The sequence below is a fragment of the Rhamphochromis longiceps genome, linkage group LG18, assembly GCF_057381845.1.
Source record: "Rhamphochromis longiceps isolate RC_006_pf linkage group LG18, R_longiceps_female_GT1.1, whole genome shotgun sequence".
In the NCBI taxonomy this organism is placed as follows: Eukaryota; Metazoa; Chordata; class Actinopteri; order Cichliformes; family Cichlidae; genus Rhamphochromis; species Rhamphochromis longiceps.
The window spans coordinates 28,000,243-28,019,534 of record NC_140574.1 but is presented as its reverse complement, the minus strand read 5'-3'; the positions used below and the strand labels follow the sequence as shown (position 1 = coordinate 28,019,534).

Here is a 19,292-nt window from a genome sequence, read left to right as displayed (position 1 = left end):
TGTTCTCCTATATTTAGAATTTTCAAGGCTTGTTTTGTAGTGTTTGAAACTTGAAATAAACTCTGTAGCAGATCTTTGTAGCTCTTTAATACCAGTTTTCCCTCCATATTATTATTACAAAATCATCTTAAATAATTTTCTTTAATCCTTAATTAGGTTGATGATGCGTGGTGTGATGTGAGTAGGGATGGTGAAGACACAAATGCTTATAGGAATAAGAAGAGGATGAGAAGGGGAGAGAGGAATTAAGAATGACAGCAGAGAGGGACAGTCGTCAGGGAGGATTCATCCTCCACAGAGAAACACCATTCACTCTCTAATCTGCTGCCCGCAGCTCGGCGGCTGCCACGGCAAAACTCAAGAGCCTGTCAAGTCGGCAACAGCAGTTGGATCTTAATTGAGTGAGGCCTCCCAGACGAGCCCATGTGGGGAGCTGGAGACCACCCACCCAGATGTCTGTGCGGGAAAACATGAGGGTTCATCTCATAAGTCTTAAAATGCCAAGCGAGACTTTCGTTCCATTCCTGATACATTTCCTAAGGCTGCTCAGAAAATCTGTGGTGACATTGTGAATTTCTTGCTCTTAATATAGATCACAGCCCTTAAATTCTGAATTTACAGACCTATCGTTTCTGTCCCTCTTAATGTTCTTTAAGTGTCACTCAGCTCAGTCCTCCCGGTGACACTCTCCACAGTCATAGCACTGTCTGTAACAGCAACAAGCCACCAATCAATAACTGGCTATATATCTCAGTTTTTGCCTCTGAAATTGGTGGAGAAATTCCAGACAGGCTTAAGTCCAAGGTCTCCTCTCCTCAGACATCCAGTATTTCAGTAGCTGGTAGTCTTGTGAAACAACAGCAGGCAGCTTCTCTGCCCAGGGGACAGAGTGATTGTAATGCTTTTAGGGTTTAATGCTTTCAGGGTATTTATAGATCTCTGAGGGACGCTGAGTGCTCTCTCTCTGTCTCTTTCTCTCTGCCTCTTTTCCTCTCTTGCCAACTCCCATCTTGGTGTCGTGTTCACAGCTTTTTATCAAATTGCACAGTGAGAAATGTGAAACAGGTACCACAGGCTGCAGTCCAAACATGGGGGGCCTGTATGTGAAAGTGACAGATAACTTATTCTCAGGTTTCAGTACTTCAGCAAGGAAAAAAACTGTATTCACCTCCATGTTGTATGTTTTGCATTTGATACCTAGTCTATCGTGTGATAACGTCGTGTGGTATTTTTCTCAGGTTGGCACTACGACTTGTGGTTTTGTTTTGTTAAGGTTCACAATTGAGGAGGGAGAGTACAAACCACCCATGGTCCAGAAGCTCTTGGTCAAACAATGATTTTAATGAATACACACGTGTGGGAAGACAACTCTGTACGCCGACAGCAAGTAGTCTTCAACTTAATCAAAGCATGAACAGATATTTTATAGCATCAGGGTTTGATTTACTGATGCCCCTTCATGCGTCACAGACAGGATATATACACAAACATCAAATCAAAACCACAACGACTTTTAACCCAGAAGATCATCTTCTATTTTCATGGCTGGTACTTTCCGTTCTTGTCTTAAAGTGAATTGTTCCTCTTTCTTGCCGAGACAACAAGGACGGTTCCTCTTTTACCGAGACATGACTAATCTCTCCTCTAAATAAATCTAACTCATGTGTGTGTGTGTGTTGACCTCACATGCTCTTTGTGTCACCTCTTCACCTACTAACTGTCTGACCTTTCACTAGACCAGAGGCTCACTGAGACTATGTGTATGTCTTCTACTAAATAAATGTTTTAACCAAGAACCTCTACTAAAACCTTAATATGAAATGACCTGATATAAGTGTTTTGTAAGCATGTATTGCAATTCCTTCTATGTTCTAGTTTTCCCTCAGCATGTATCACCTGAACAGTCACGTCAGTGAAGCTTAAGACCTTTAAAGAACCTGAACATCAACTCAAATAAGCACAGATATGCATTGTGTACACAATAGTTATAACTGCATCTGAAATACAAAATTAACATCATCATAAACATCTTAAGGCCATCTTAAAGCTATCTGTTACATTGTTAAAGCCTCGTCTTAGCCTGCTGCTCAAAATAACTTCCTGCTTCTGCAAACTCTCTGCAAGCCTGTTTCCTGTCAGCCTGTGACTTTTAGCCTTTCTGAAAGACACACACTGTTCAACCCCTGAATGCAATATAAACTCCAGATTATATTATTAATGCAATGGTAATAATGATGATTATTTAACAATAGCAGTAAAATAATTTCCCTGCTCCACAGTTTGTTGGAAAGAGTGGCATGCACTGCACTCACCAGGTGATAGTGGGTTGTTATGAATGTAACAGTATTTTCTGAGTTTGGACATTCGTCTCACAAACATTTTTAAAGCAAAAGCAACCTTAACGTGTATTTTTGTGGTACTTAGAAGACTAAGATTTAAACATTAGTTAGTTTCCTGGAATTAAAGACGACAGATTTGCTGTTATCGAATGACAGCTGCAGGCACAGTTTCCCTTCCTAGGGCCCTGTTTTTGTCCTCATGTAAGGCCAGCATTATGCAATCAATTCTCATCTGACTTTTTTCTACCCATACCTTTGAATCACCCCTCTATGTTAACAATTTGTATGAGGATTTATATGTTTGGGACAGGTAGAGGACATCATCTTTAGCTATCTAGCTAGCTGTTAAGTGTTGCAATATCTGCAAAAACAAGAAGAAGGCTGGATGGGAGAGATGTTACTGTACAGCTGGTGAAGACTGCCACATTAGCATTTTTTGGTAGTTACTGGGAAAAATACATTAACTGATCAAAGAAAATGCTGCTGCTCTGTTTGATTCTAGTGATTAGAGCTTGCCAAAAACTGGTTCAGAAAGTTCAATTGAATTCAGTTTTATTTATATAACACCAAATCACAACAGCAGACACTTCAAGGCACTTTGTATTATAAGATAAAGACCCTACAATAACACAGAGAAAATCCCAACAGCCAGACGACCACCTACGAGCAAGCATTTGGTGACCGTGGGAAGGAAAAACTCCCTTTTAACAGGAAGAAACCTTCAGTAGAACCAGGCTCAGGGAGGGGCGGGGCCATCTGCTGCGATGGGCTTTTGGGTGAGGGTAAGGAAACAGGACGAAAGGGAATTAGTCCCCATAGACTCATAAACGTCCAAATTCATGATAAAATCAACATGTTTACAGATTAGCACACAAAAACAAAGAATAAAAACATTGTTATTTTTCCATCCATCAATCCATTTTTCTCCGCTTATTAAATTCTGGGTCGTGGTCGGGCTGCAGCCTGTCACAGGTGTCATGGGGCGAGAGGTGGGGTATAAACTCTACACATAGAGACACTGACACTCACATTCACAGCTCTGGCTAATTTAGAATTACTGTTTAACCTAACCTGCATGTCTTTAACTGTGGGAGGAAGAGCACCTGTGGAGAGCTCACACAGGCAGAGACAGAACATGCAAACTCCACACTGAAAGGACCCTCAGACCTTCTCACTGCATCCCATCAGTTGTTGTTGTTTTTTATAATTATTATTATTATTATTATTATTATTTTGTTCCAGTAGAAAATTGCAAATAATCACATAAATCCACTAAAGTGAAAATGATGCATCACTGTAGTTGAACTACATGTCGTGTGAAAATAAAGTACTTTGCCTGTAATAGAATTTTCACAGTAAATCAGTTATACAGATTTTTCTGTTATTTTTTTGGAGCTTGCCAACATTGTGATAATCACACTGAACTCAGATGTTTGGCAGCTCGTTCAGGAATGCAAACAGATGTCATTATGTTGCACACGCACGAAAAATGAAGAACATTTGCAAGCAGGCTTGATGTACTGAATGTTAGGATGTTAGATGTGGCTAATGGTTAGCACCGTCACCTCCCAGTTAGAAGAGCCTGGGTTTGAATCTAGTCCCAGTGTCTTCGTCATTTGTCTCTGGGTACTCTTGTTTCTTCACACAGTCCAAAGACATGGATGGGGTTATGAGGCTACTTGGTAATTCTACATTGCTTGTATGTGTGAACGGTTGTCATTCTCTGTGTGTTAGACTATCAGCCTGTTCAGTGCCCTGGATGTCACCCTCACCCTGTAAACCTGTATTGGATCAGAAAAAGACGAATGGATACAGTCTTATTAGAGCGGTGGCATGAGAAGTATATTTCTTGAAAAACTAACCGAGCTCAAATATTCAAAGGGTTCTTTTTCCAAAGCCTATGTTAGCAATAGTTCATTTGTAGTGTAAAATAGTTTGTCGTAATTTATATTTGAGCAGCTCACATTGATCTGAGAAAATCCAAAGATCAGGTGTTTCCACATGATAAATAAAGCTTTTGGGCTTTCTGTGATTGGCAATGCAACCTTGAATTTAAGCCAAGTTTTCCAGGAAAATATTAAGGTCAAATTGAGCCCCCCACTTTCGACACACACACCCACGCACACACACATTTTGCCGAAAGTAAGATGCAATTATAAAATACTTTCTCACTTTGAGCACGCAGTCTGATCAAGGTAATCCATCAAAGTGAGACACGTCAAGCGACCATTTCACAGCCCTTTAATAGTGGCTGAGGAAAAAAAAAAAGGCAGGCTGGCCTTGGCCCCATTAAATTCTCTGGCTTTAGCTGTGTGTGTGTGTGTGCATGGGGGTATATAATTTTGCAGGAGCAGCTCTGGTGATGGGAGACATATGGAGCTGTGTGCTTGTGAGGCAGTTTAGAAGTCCTTGGTGACATTAATCTAGTTTTGATGGTCCATGTCAATCTTCTGCACGACATGCGTGTTTTCTGTATTATAGTCCTGGGAACTAGTTCTGAGAGATTTATAGGCAAATGCACAGAACCCCTGAAGTCCCGTAGAGTGATTTCGTTCAATCTTCTGTGCACGGGATAATAACTGCGGCAGGTTGTTCCACTTGTGAAATTTTAAATTCACCCATCGAACATTTCAAACGTTGCTTTTTCTTCTCACAAAACAGCAATACTATACCTTTCATACAAGGCCTAAAACATGTGCAATTAACATATTTTACAGGCTTGTTTGCTGTGTCTTACAATCCACTGGGGAACCAGAGACGGCTTCTGCTGTGAAAGCACAGTCGAATTTAATAAATGCAACGATTTGGATGCTGGGAGCCCAATAAAGATCTAAAAAAAAGCATCATATTTCATCCTTGCCTACCTCAGTGTCCCGGGGTATATGTTATCTTAATGAGTCTTCAATTCCTTTGGAATAAGCAAAAAAAAAAAAAAAGAAGTTCATAATACATGCCTAGTCTGCTTCTGTGGCTGATATCCACCCATCCAAACATTTTGGCCATGATCCAGATTAATTCCTTTTTGGAGAAATAAAAAAAAGTGCCTCTTCCTGTGTTTTGTAGACTTTAATTCCACAGGTATGCTTATCTCCTGAGAGAGAAGACAGGCAAATAAACGCTCACAGATTTACTCCAGCAGTAGATGAACTGTAGCTTGCTCTGCCTCAGTTTGCAGTTTTAATACGTGCTGGGCTCCCATTGCTGTTGTGTATGGAAAACCTGATAAAACAAAGGAAGGGGTTTGCATGCAAATGGCATATTTTGAGAAAGCACCCTAATACTGTTGAAGGATTTAGTCACTCAAGCAGCAACAACACAATTGCTGGGACATTTGAAGTTAGAAACCCCCAGACCATGAAAGATGATTCATCTACCCACGGGGATGTAGAGAAGTCAAACACCTTTAATGCTACGTGTGCGTGTGTGTGTGTGTGTGCATGCCCAGGCTTTCTTTGCACCATGTGTTTGCCACTAAATTTACTTTATTTGCATAGATATAGTGAATCAGCTTTGCCACTTTTAGAGAGAGAATGAGACACTATCCTCTATTGCAAACCTATTTTTAGCTCGAGCAGTATGGCACGAGGGGTGACAGCGCTGGCCAGTTGGTTGTTTGCTCCACCACGTTGGTCCAAACTGAAATGTCTCAGCAGCACCGGATGCATTGCCATGAACATTTTAACAGGCACTCATGATCCACACAGAATGAATCATTTCAGCATGACCATAAAAGGATTTGACAAACATAAATTGTGCAACTGAAATCACATTCATTTAGTCAACAATAGCACTGTTATGTCTTACAAAACAGTAACGCAAGTAAAATGTGTAATATGTATTACACTATGCTACGAATATTTTACTAGATATTTTGTGCATCTTGCTTGTTGAGCTGTTATGCTGAAAATATTTTGAGCATAAACACTTAAAATCTTTAGATTGCTGAAATATCTGAAGATGATTTCTATCAAAATGAGATGTGTCTTTGGTGGGATGTGTTTAGTTTTATTTATTTATTGTCTACATCTGCATCTCATTACTCTCCTGTACCCAATTCCTGATTGCCTTCATGTGTATAAACAGCCTTGTCTGCATTTCAGTTTTTGTCAGATCGTCTGCTTTTGCCTTGTGGAAATCAACATTATATTCTTGGACTACCTTTTGTTTGCTGCCTTCTTTGGACAGGAACTACCAGTTTATGACCTCAAGGTGCTTTTATATTGTAAGGTGAAGACAAGAGCAACAATCAAATGACCACATCTGAGCAAGCACTTAGCAACAGTGGGAAGGAAAAACTCCAACTTTAAACTCTTTTAACAACTTTTAAGGGAAAAAAAACCGAAGAACCAGGCTCAGGGAGGGGCAGCCATCTGCTGCGACTGGTTGGGGATGATGGTAAGAAGACAGGACAAAAGAAACTCTGTACAAGAGAGATGGAAATTAATAACTAATGATAAGATGCAGAGTGGTGTATAAACACATAGTGAGAAAGGGGAGTGAACAAGAAACACAGCATCTTGGGAAACTCCCAGCAGTCTAGGCCTATTGCAGTGTTACAAAGGGAGGATTCAGGGTCAGGCTCTTCTACAGACGAGCAGCCTGAAAGCTGAAGGCTCTGCCTCTCATTCTACTTTTAAATATTTCAGGAACCACAAGTAAACCAGGATTCTGAGAGCAAAGGGCTCATTTGGAATGATATGGGATTATGACATCTTTAAGATAAAATGTTGTCCCTTTGAGTCCTGAATCTGCATTTGGATCCTGCAACCTTGAATTTCATGACATAAACAGACTGACCAATATACATGATAAACATGGAAACAGGGTCATGAATTACTGTACCATACTATCGTCTAAAACTGCTGAAGGATTCTGATGCCATGAACATTTCTTTTGCACTCATCTCTTTTCCTTCCCCATGCGTTTATATGCCACATTTTATTTTGTTAACTTTTGTCTACTTTTGTCTCTGTTTGTGTTTTGTCCTGTTTGTTGTTTAGTTGTCTCTCTGTGATCCTTTGCTCTCACTCACCAAGCAGATGGCTGGTTCCTGTTAAAAGAGAGGTCTTCTCACAAGCACCTGCTTGTAACGAATCATCAGATTCTTCACTGCAGGATCTTTACTTAACTATATGAAATGAGATGACTGTTGTTAACTAGCGTTATATATGTAAAAAGAAAAAAGAAAAAAGAACGTAACATGTATATGATATAAGTTGTGATGAAATAAAAATAAAGATGGTAGAAAAGTTTGAGAGGGAAAAGAAAAAGGACTGAAAACACATAACATGCTACCAGGACATGGAACAAATGTCCTTGGTTTCCATCACTAAACCCAAAATAACTTGTAAGTATACCCATCTGGCACAGTTCACATTTTGAAGCAGTACCTGCTAAGTTCTATCAGTCACTCAGTCTGTAGCTCATAGGAGAAATGCCAGAAAGAGGTGAAGTCTCTGAGGTGTAAAGCTCACATACTGTTTTCCAAAAACAGAAAACATGGAAGCATCGTAACTCCCAGGTCTGTTTGTCTACACCGATGCACTGTGGAAGCAATGATTTACTGTACCTGTTTATTCTCTCAACCAGTGAACTTCAGTTCAGACATTTATATCCTCTGCAGATCATCCCTGCTGCTTGCTGCTCCCCAGTTTGGAGATTTGGGGCTATTTGTCAGCTTTATAAAACTGATCAGTGGGTTAGTTGAGAAGAAAGCCTTGGCATGCAGTTACTATCCTTACTTTAGAAAAAAATAAACAAAACATTATCCAAAATGACATGTTGTTAAAGTAGAGTTCAGCTAAACTGCCACATTTTAATATTTTTATACTAGATTTATATAACCTTTAATCAGAAATGCATTTCTCTGAAGCGTGGCTTTGTGCAAACAAATTACCAAATCGCCGTTACCTTGATCAGGTTGAATGTTGAAGTTGCAAGGTTGCAAATCTAATGATGCATTTTGTAGTCAAAATTAGTTTAAAAAAATATAATTATTTTTGAATTGTTAAGCACGTATTAGAAAGCTGAAACCTTTCTAATACGTGTATGGCTACATTCAGGGGGCAGTTAGCTTAGCTTAGCTTAGCTTAGCATAAATAGTAAAAGAGGGCTAAAAAGAGCTACTGTGTCCTTGTTTTTAAAAGATATACCTACAATCATCATTTAAAACAGATAATATCAAAGACACATCGTGTTTTATTTTACCTTTAATTTGCATAGTTAACCAGTGATGTTAAAAAAGTGAACTTTAGATAGCTATGCTAGTTTTTTTTCTCCTGGTTCCACTAAATAAAGTGAAAACAGCAACTTACAACCAAAAGACAAATAAGTATTGTTCTCAAAAACACACTTCAAGCAGGAGTTGAGTTTTGAATAATATGAATATAAAATGAATTTGTCAGTGGCTGATTCATGGGCTGTGAATACAATCTGACTGTTCTCCACAGCAGCAGTCCCACGGGGGGATGCTGTTTTTTACCAGGCGTGCAACATAATACACTATTTATGAATGTTCATGTGAAATTTATTGCAGCTTTATTTGGTATAAGTATGTGCGCTCACATGAGTGTACAGTGTCCACACTGGTGCCTGTGTGTATGTGTGTTGTTAAGTGTGTTTAAGCTCCAGAAGGTCTCTAAGCCCATGTTGCTCCCACAGTCATAAATGCAAGCTGGAATTATGCAGGCGCACTTAAATTCTGCAAACAACCCTTAATTCTTAATTTAGATATTAATTAGTTTCCCTGTTACTTGGCAAGGGCCTGTGATTTCCCCTGACACCGGGCATGTTTGTAACTGGGACGTCTGCTGCTTTGTGCCGCAGAGAAACATGTAGGAGACTCAATAACACCAATGAAACAACTTTATTAACTGAGACCAAACGCAGCGGCCATGAGAAGAAACACATACAGTAGGAACTGTAAACTACTTTATTCAGATAGTGCCATCTGTGATAACTCCTGGGACCCATTATATGATTCAGATTCTTTGATTTTTCGTTTCAGTGATGGATGAAAACTCAGTGAAGCACTGAAACCCATGCGCAGTCTTCAGCATTATAAATTGTGCACCCTTTTCTCATGCTAGAACTGAGCCAGAGCTTAAATATATTTTGCTATAAGTGCAAATATTTCGGAAGCTCTACATAGCTTTACTACAATGGGAAGCTAATGCTTATTTTGAAGCCAGAATTGCTAAAAGCCTTAATGTTTGAAGAATACTTTCAACACAATAAAAGTGCCTCTAATTTTGATTTCATATTAGGAAAGACCTGGAGCAATTCCCTCTCCAAGCAGAAACAAGATGAAATTATACCTGCACATGCTCAGCAGGATTCTCAGTCTGTGTGTCTCTGCCGCAGGCTCATTTTACTATGGCAGAAGTTTTGAACAAAAAAGAAAGAAAGACAAAAAAACTACACTGAGGTATAAAATCTAATTTTTGAATACACAGTATTTTTCTTCTGCTGTCGAAAGTTAAAGGTGACTGCAGCAAGTTAATCTTTAGGTTCTTGGTTAAACAATAACTTGAGCAACTTATCCAAATATAGTCTGTTGCTAGGTAACATACAAGATTTGATCTGGGATGGTAGATCTGCTGTGGTATCACAGGGCTGCAGTTACCCCTGAGCCACATGGGCACAATGTAAGCACCTTGTACTCTACTTACATTTTAGAAAGAAAGCTGTGTTATCTCAAATGCGTCCATTAAAATAAAGCAGCTGATCACTGAATACTTTATAGTATAAAATCTATTTGAGTTGAAACAACTTTGATAGAAAGTCTGATGACATATATACCTGTAGGTGATTGCATAAGACTCATCTGAACCAAAAAGCTTCTATAAAAACAAAATTTAAAAAAGCACACAACTTGATGCCAGATATCTAAAAGAATTTAAACTAACAGTATATACATTAAGAGAAAACACATGATTACATGTTTACTTTAAAGCATGTTTTTATTCTAATATTTTTAGTGCCACTGTTACAATTGTCCCCTGGGGGTGTTTGTTACTTAGTGTAAATTCTTGTGTTTAATGCATCATAAGACCGACTATGTAAATAATGGGGTTGGGTCACATATATTTTATGTGACAATGTTGTACGATGTCGTGTTGATACAGGGACACCAAATAACTTTTTATTAAATAAACTAAAACAATCTGGGAATACATGAAGAAGAGGGCCGATTTCATGCATCGCCATTTTTAGATAACATCGGCTTAACTGGTTGGTGATTGCACTGAATTTATTTCACATTCTGCGACTGATTGCAACTTGTGGTGATTTAATAGTTGCCCAGAGCTCGAGGATGTTGCATGCTCACAACCACTTTTAATCGCAAGGCAAGTGCACAGGTCGCCTAATGAGAGGCAACCAAAATAGTTACAATTTGACTTGCTTGTTGACAGCTTGCAAATAATTGCTGTCTAACTTATAAATGCAGATGACTGCCAACATTTTGCCTTCAGTCTGAATGAGTCTTTGTCACTGAACACAGCTGGCTGCCAGTTGTATTCTGATTATATTCCTATACAACAGTAAGGTTCCCAAGTATAAATGTAATAATTAAATTTTCTGTCCATGTAGACGGCAACAGATACATGATTTTCGATTAGTTATCAAAGTTAAGTGCTTTATTATCAGAAAGAGATGGCATGTAATTACTAACTATCCCCCATTCAGTTCTTCCGCTGGTCCAGTTCAGGTTGGCAGGGCAAGTGGAGCCTATCCCACCTGTTTTAGCGTAAAAGGTGGATACACCAATCCAAGCCTGTGATGGACAGGACAACCACCTATGGCCAATTTAGAATCACTAGTTAATTTAATGTGCATGTCTTTGGATTGTGGGAGGAAGCTCGAGTACCAGGAGAGAACCAATCCCGTCTTTAAGTGATGACGTGATGAATCCTGCTTTCGGGCCCAAAGTACTCAGCATTTAATAAGGCTGTTGTGTGCTTAACATGTTTTGATGCGTTGTATCTTCTTCTATTTAATCCAACAAGCCCCTACAAACAGTCAGTGATCACTGTCGGCCTCTCTCAGGTTTTATTACCTCTATTCATTTTAAAGCTCAGTTTTTAAAACCTTAAGATATAAGTACAGCTCAGCCCATGCAGCACTTTATTAATGACTAACCTTGTATTGTGGATGGATTATCTCAGTTGTTCTCCTGACTGAAGATCGGTCCGTTTACAGCATCCTGCCATGCGATTGCATTTGTCCCTAACCATCGGGAACCCTCACATTAACTTTTATCGAGTGGGAAAAAAGTTAGCGTTCATCCTCCAATTTCACTGTGTTTATGTTATGCTAACATAGCTGTGTCGCTAGTGATCACGTAGCACATCGTGATATACCAGCTAGCCAAACTTCAGTTACCCTACAAACGTCACTGCTGTTTATTTTCCTGTCTTCATTTATGTCAGAAGTGATAACAGAGCTGTATGTCTTAATTTGTTTTGTAAATCCCACAGTCAGAACATACATACAGAACATACAACATTAGGGTTGCCTACTCCCTGAAAAATAAATAAGGGACACCTCGTGGCCAGGGCCGGGCAACCCAGTTGTCTTCACCCTTCCCAGTGTGGTAGCTCTTTTTTTGTGTGTGAAATTATTTTTTAATCATTTGACTTGAATTTGATTTAAGCAGATGCATGTTCTTTGTGATATGACCATATGGGAAACAAATGATCATTTAGCCATTTATTTTTAGCTCAAAATGACAACATTAACACAATAAAACAGGACTCTCTCTTAAACAGAAGCCTGTCATGCTTAGCTTTTGAGAATATAAGTAAATCTTTCTTTAAAAGAACTCTGTCCCGCTTAACTTAAAATTATATAAATTAATAGAAAGCAATAGAACGAAAAACATTCTTGTAACAGTGCACATGTAGTGCATTTAGTACAATTGGCTTCAGTTGAGGTATTATTTCAGCTTTTCTAAAGCTAATCAGCTGCTCCTGTTTGTAAACCCGCTTGTTCCCATGATTACGCATCTTAACTCATCATCATTATTCATCTATGTATTACTTTTATGTATTAGTCATCTATTTGTTGTAATCATCTATCCTTGCAGTTGTTTATTACACAAAATAAATTATATTATCACACTTCTGGCCACATAGCGCTGATATTCACTGCACATGCCCATATTAACCTTAACCAGAGGGTTTAAAAACAAACAAACCAGTGTTTACATACCATATCTGCTTCTGCCGTGGCCTGGTGGACAAAAAATTGGTTAAGGGTTCCCCGAGCTTTCACGCCCCTCATGTTCTTCATGTGCCCACCATTAGAAGCATGCCTATGGAAAAAGTGCGCCGGCACACAGTGCAGTACGCTTTATAGGTGTTATCGTGCACTTTTCCAGCCAGGTGTTTTCCTTTTCCCATTCCTCCCTGTACTTTTGCAGCCTTTTTTTTCTTTCTCTGAGTGATCAAACATTGCTGCTCTAATGCTGGGCTCACACTGTGTGATTTTTGGCCCATTTTGAGCCGATTTTTGAGTCGTGCGACCGATTTGGCGATCGGCCCGATTTTGGCCTTCATCGTGCATCGTGTAGTATACGTGGGGTAACGAGAAGCGATTAACACCTCACGACCAGCTCCCGATCATCAATCGCTCGTGAGGGTGTCACCGCAGCTGCTCACACTGCTCACGCGCAAACACGTAAACGTCTGTGAAAAAGATGGAGCAGCACGGCTGTGCAGCGTGTGATCTGGACACAAGCGATGGAGGCACAACTTGTAGAACTTTGGAAAGCTCATCCGAGTCTTTTCGATGTGGCATCACAAAATTATCACGACCACAACAACCGTGAAAATAGTTGGATTTACATTGCTGCTCAATCACAGCTGCCTGATCAATGTTTTTCATTAGCAATTTAGCAAAGTTGATGGTGGTGGTGTGTCTGTGTGAGTGAAAGACGGAGAGAGAGAGCGAGCAAGCGACAGATTTTCTGTTATAACCAGTGTTGGGACTAACGCGTTATTAAGTAACGCGTTACAGTAACTACGTTATTATTGTGGTAACGAGCACGGTAACTAGTTATTATGCTAAAATCAGGAACGCATTACTCGTTACTGGGATTTAGATAGGGTCGTTACTCGTTACTTCGTGTGGTGGCTATCGCGGAGCTTCCACAGATTCAGTAACATTAGCAAGTGGTGGAGGCCCGCAGGTGGATGAAGGAAAGGGGACGCAGAAGGAAAAGAGACCCGAGGCGGCCGCCGGTCCAAGTGTGAACTGAACTTCAGGTAAGAAGTTATGACCTGCAGTCTCTCTGGGTCAGATATGAACCAAGTTTAGTTGGAGTTTATTTTCGTTATTCTGACTTTTTCTGTACTGCGTGCTAGCTAGCATGACGGAGTTTCTATACAGCTGGGTGGTGCTATGAAGCTAATGATGTTGAACTTTATTTTGTTCATAAGTTATTAGAGTTGCCAACCGTCCCTTCTGGTATTCAGAGAAAATATTACGCGTTTCTTATTGAGGTGAAAAGGAACAGTTTGTCCCGTAATTCAGCTACAATGAAAAAGGCACAAAGCTGGAGTTATTCTGTGTTTACGCTGCACAGCTGCCTCTTCTTCTCTCATCCTCTCCCCCTCCCTCTTATGGAACTCCAAAGTGTTCAAAATTAAATAAATAAATAGGTCAAGATGAAATAAATAACTATGTGAATAAATAAGACACAGATATGTAATGTGAGAATGATATTGTGAAATAATGGAACACATTTTGAAAACAATGCTCATTATTGTGAAACATATTACATTCTGCTATATATATTTTCTTATTATTGTGAAATATTATTTCATGGTCATTATTTTTCACAATAACAGAGATTATTCCTGAGGCATTTTATTTATTTCCAGCCGTTTATATTCCAAAATGACCTTTTTTCAAAGTCAGTCTTTATTTCAAAATCCCGTTTTTCCCGATGGTCTATTTATTTCATAATGCGACTTTTCAGCAGAATGACTTTGTCTGTCAATCAAGAAAGACAGGGCGGAGCCAGTTGTGTGATTGGTTGCTCCTTTACTCAGACATAAGTAATAGCACATGAATTGTCGATTTAGGTTTAATGGTGCAATGCATCTCCTATGCAGCTGGCGGCAGTATGCAGCTCAAAATAAACTTAAGGCACCGACAAATGCAAAACACTGGGCGCGAATAACGTTACAGGTGTATCAATTCTTGTGAAGGGCATGGCTGCAGGAAACAAGTCCGTTTCTGAGTTACTCAGAGAACTTGCTAACCGCTTAGATTGAACGTCTTCACCTCAGTCTGCGTATTGCAGCAGTGTACTGGAGATGAAGTGGTCCCTGGTCCAAGTTCTCATCACAACCGCACAGTGTTAACGTTAGCAAATGCTAACGCTATCACAGCTAGCTCCACTCCACGAAACGCTGTTCAGGGTAAGTAACGATATGTTATTATTGCTTGGTTAGTCTGTCTGTCTGGCAAAAATGAGCTTTTTAAACAGTTTAGTCACAGATTTTTTTTAATACTGTTTTTTATCATAGCAAAGAATTCTATAAATTAGGTAAGAGAAAATAATTGTCTTCTGGGTTAATGTCTGTATTACTATTTACATTGTTGTAGGTAATAGTTATTCATGACTGTTTTAAAGTGGCTTATCTTCTGTGCTAATATGGAAGACAAGTAATCTATGTGAAAGAAAAGAAAGCAATTTTAGTTCAACGTAGTGATTTTGTAAGTGGGTATAATTTGAAAATGCTTTTACTAGTACAGTGGATGTTCTTTAAATATTTAACATTTAAAGTGTGTGTCACTTTACAGACTCCAACTTCAGTTTTGGTTTGGTCTCACCGTTGTAGGTCATAACACAAACAAGTCGTCAAGTCAAGCAGCTGAGGAAAGGGCTTAAGGAAACCATGGTATGGCCGCTTCTGACAGAAAGATCAGACATCATTCCTCCTTTCTTACCAAGGGAATCAGAGACTGCTCCCTGTTGTGAGGTAAGGTCAGGTCACATCTTTTAACATCTGAATAGTAAAGCTATTTGGTTAATTTATGAAGGATGAACATTAATTGTTGACACAAAACACCAATATACTGTTTTGTATGCGTGGGTTAGTTGAACAGCTGGGTTACATTTAATAAAAATACACCTAATGTTGCTGATGCTCTTAAGACTACAAGATAAGTAAAGCTATAAAATGACTGTGGCCTGCCACAGAAGATGAAGATGAGGAAGAAGAGGAATGCTCTCGAGGATAAATGCAGAGTGGCAGGTTACCTTCGGTCCTTCATTGAAAATGGTAAGTCTGCTGCGATAGGTATTTTGCCATTGGTTTTCTCTGATTATACTTTGGTAAATTACATACAGTCCAGTGATCTTGGGTCATTAACAAAGTACACTATAGTAGAGCTGGGCGATATGAGATTTTTTCATATCACGATATTTATTTTTATTTATTTTTTTATAAAAAGGACAAGAGCGGTGAGGTCTATCGCAATAGTTTAATTTTTCTATTGAGAAAAAGTTATTTCGCAATACATATCGTTATCGTTCTATCGCCCAGCTCTACGCTATAGTATAATTTTGTTTTGTTATTTGCTCCATGCAATACATAAGAGTGGTGGCATTATCAGTTGCACTAGAATTGTATGTAGACTACTTTTAGCTTTGTTAACATAAAAATATCTATAAAAGCTACAACAGCAATTTGAGTGGGGCAAAAATGTCTGGTGCCCTGTATGTAAGTGGTCATCTTTTATGGTATTTCTCCATAAAAGATTCAAAATAATGAATATAGGATGTCATTATAGTTTAAAACAATCTTCTGTTGCAGCATCTTGTGCACAACAAAAAGCCCTCATCAAGTTTTGGACAGGATGGGAAGTCTTGCCGAGAAATGACTGTGGAAGTGGTCAACAGCAATCTTCCAAAGTCTTCCACCGGTTTTGAAGTACTACGTCTTCCTGCACACTACTGTACCTATGAGTCATTTCTAATGGACATTCAGGTGTGTCTCAACTCTACTGACTCAGGTTTTGGTCTGGTTTACGATTGATTCCATAACCACATGGTAAAATTAGACCATTTCTTCTTTCTTGCATCACATTACTGTACTCGGTGTTCAAAGAAACGGACAATCTAGTGAGTTCTAGTTCTTTTTAATACACTTGACAGTGAAAAATACAGAGTACAGGTGTGCATTTATGGCTTTTTTAATATAAACTGATGAAGAGTTCAGATATCAAAATCAGTTGTTCACTGTACATTATAAATTACACAATATGTTTTGTTTATACTTGCTACTGATACAAAAAAAATTTCTAGAAAAAATTATTTGAATTAAGATGTTACACTACTCTACTGTGTTCATTGTATTAAATCTGCTCAGAGTTGACATGTACTGTATATCCAACCAAGAAATGAATATCATTAAAGTGACAGCTGTATAAAACAAATCCTGTTTTATAGCCACTCACTGTTTTGTTGAAAATGAAATTGGTTATGCTGTTTTGAGTCAGTATTAGCTACAAAGCTGTAGAAATTTAAAAAAAAAAAAATCCTCCTGACATAGAAACTGATTAAATGTAATAATGTCTTTCTACAAGTGATTTTGAAGTATTGGTAGCACAGCAGGGTCTTGTTCATTCAGTGCATCTGGGAGCTGAATCTCAGGAATGGTGATCTCATTTGATGGGCAGCGATTATGTTGTCCTGTCCAGTCCACACCATAATCCTCATCAACCTGAAAGAGCATGCACATGTTTTAAATCTAAACTGAAGAGCTGTTTCCTGCAGCTGTTCCTAGATGGACTTATTGAGTCTGCCAGGGCCTATGTGAGTTGCTTAGGCATTGGCTACCAACTAATTATTCATTCACCCATTCTAGGTCAGGATTGGTTCTCTTCAGGTATAACAAATTTAACTTTGTTTAAAGTATTGCCATCTATACCTGACAGGTGGGATAAAAGAGAATGGCTTGGGAGGCGCACAGCAAATCTCAAAGTTTTCCAATTAATGCTGAAAGAACCAAGGATGTAAATGTATTCTTGTTTTAGCTTTACCGAAGACACCAGAGAAGGTATATCTATAATGCTGCTGAAATAGACAAAACCATTTCAATAAACTCGCTATTTAACATCAACCTTGTTATGCGTTATCAGAGAACAATCAACTGCAAACAGCAATGAAACATTCAACTATGTACTATTTAAAGCACTAATGACCCTGTTGTCTAACAAGATGTGATAAGTAAGTAGACTGTGGAAAGCTGGTGGGTCTACTCTCTGTGTAAAAGGTTCCTACAGGCCCCACTGACCCCAGTCTCCGAGTTAACACACTAACAGCTAACACTGCTAAACGTGTCTCAACGCCGAGATGGCGCCGATAGCTTTAGCCGTAGCTGCCCCACTTTAGACAGTAACAAAAAAAAGTAAGCGATAATAATTCATTGTCAAACGTCATAATTAAGGTCAACACCTAAACAATGCCGTGTACAGAATCACACAGGTGCTCAATTACAGCATAAACTTACCTTAGACCATCCTCCGTCATTTTCCTCCTAATTGTGCTCGGAGACACAGAAAATGTATCGGCAATTACCCCGACGGTTATCCCGGACAGCACTAAAGTCCTGAGTGCTGCACCGGGATTTCTAGACGTGGACGGCCAACATTTGAAGACTGTTCTTCCTCGGCGTATTCCAAACGAACACGGTGCTGAATTGATCTTAAACCTTTGACAATGCTGTCATCGATGCGAACATCTTGAAGAGCAATTATCATCCCAAGCATTTCAGAAACATCTAAACGACTCAAAACAGTATCTACAGGTAAATGATCCCTCTCTATCTGATTTGCTTAAATGAGCAGAACTGGCTGAAGTTCACACCAGTCCGCCATCCTCCGTGACTTTTGACCTAGCACGCTGTTGCTAGCTGCAGTAGCCGTCCGCGGAGCCGGTATCCAGGAAAACTAGTCGATGGTAAACGATAAGCCAATAGGTGCAAAGGTCCAGCCCACTTACATTGATTGACAGACAAAGTCATTCTGCTGAAAAGTCGCATTATGAAATAAATAGGCCATCGGGAAAAACGGGATTTTGAAATAAAGACTGACTTTGAAAAAAGGTCATTTTGGACTAAAAACGGCTGGAAATAAATAAAATGCCTCAGGAATAATCTCTGTTATTGTGAAAAATAATGACCATGAAATAATATTTCACAATAATAAGTAAATTTATATAGCAGAATGCAATATATTTCACAATAATGAGCATTTTTTTCAAAATGTGTTCCATTATTTCACAATATCATTCTCACATTACATATCTGTGTCTTATTTATTCACATAGTTATTTATTTCATCTTGACCTATTTATTTATTTAATTTTGAACACTTTGGAGTTCCATAGCAAAAAAGCTGCTGGTCATGATATGGTTTGGTTATCTGGTGAGAGGGAAACATGAAGATGAAACCAGGAGATGTCCTTACTGGATCATCAGAGCTGAGCAGGTGATGGAGAAACAGGTTTACCTTTTAGGTGACATGAATGAGTTGAAGGGAAGTTATGAACTGTTTCTGAGAGACAAATAACACCAGGATCCTTTTTTAGGTAGCTGACAGCTGGTAACTGTGCAGGGGCGGGTCTAGCAAAGTGTTGCCAGGGGTCCATGTAGGGCATTAAAAGGGAAAGGGGGGCACAAAGAAATACTTTTCTTTCTTATTCTCATTTAAAATGTCTAGCTTTTAAAAAATAATTATCTGAATCTTACGACAAACGATTGATAGATTGATGCATATATACCATCAAAACAGTGAACATCACTGTCACAACAGTGTTTATTTTCATTCAAAGGCTTTATGATTTTTCCTATAATGGTGGGCCGGTCTCTAGTCAAAATGCCCGGGCCAATTTTCTGTCCCAGTCCAGCCCTGTATGCAGCTCATCTGCAGTCTGGT

The 19,292-nt window shown here is 39.0% G+C and overlaps 1 protein-coding gene and 1 long non-coding RNA gene across 2 annotated transcripts in view; one reads left to right on the top strand and one right to left on the bottom strand.

The window, feature by feature from the left end:
• Positions 1-19,292, top strand: part of LOC146648554 (metabotropic glycine receptor-like) — a 99,983-nt gene that overhangs the window by 32,459 nt on the left and 48,232 nt on the right. The window lies entirely within an intron of this gene.
• On the bottom strand, positions 16,478-18,734 carry LOC146648555 (uncharacterized). The gene is made up of 2 exons (XR_014908479.1): positions 17,867-18,734; positions 16,478-17,077 (listed from the first exon to the last, which is right to left on the bottom strand). It is a non-coding gene; the product is annotated as an uncharacterized LOC146648555 (long non-coding RNA).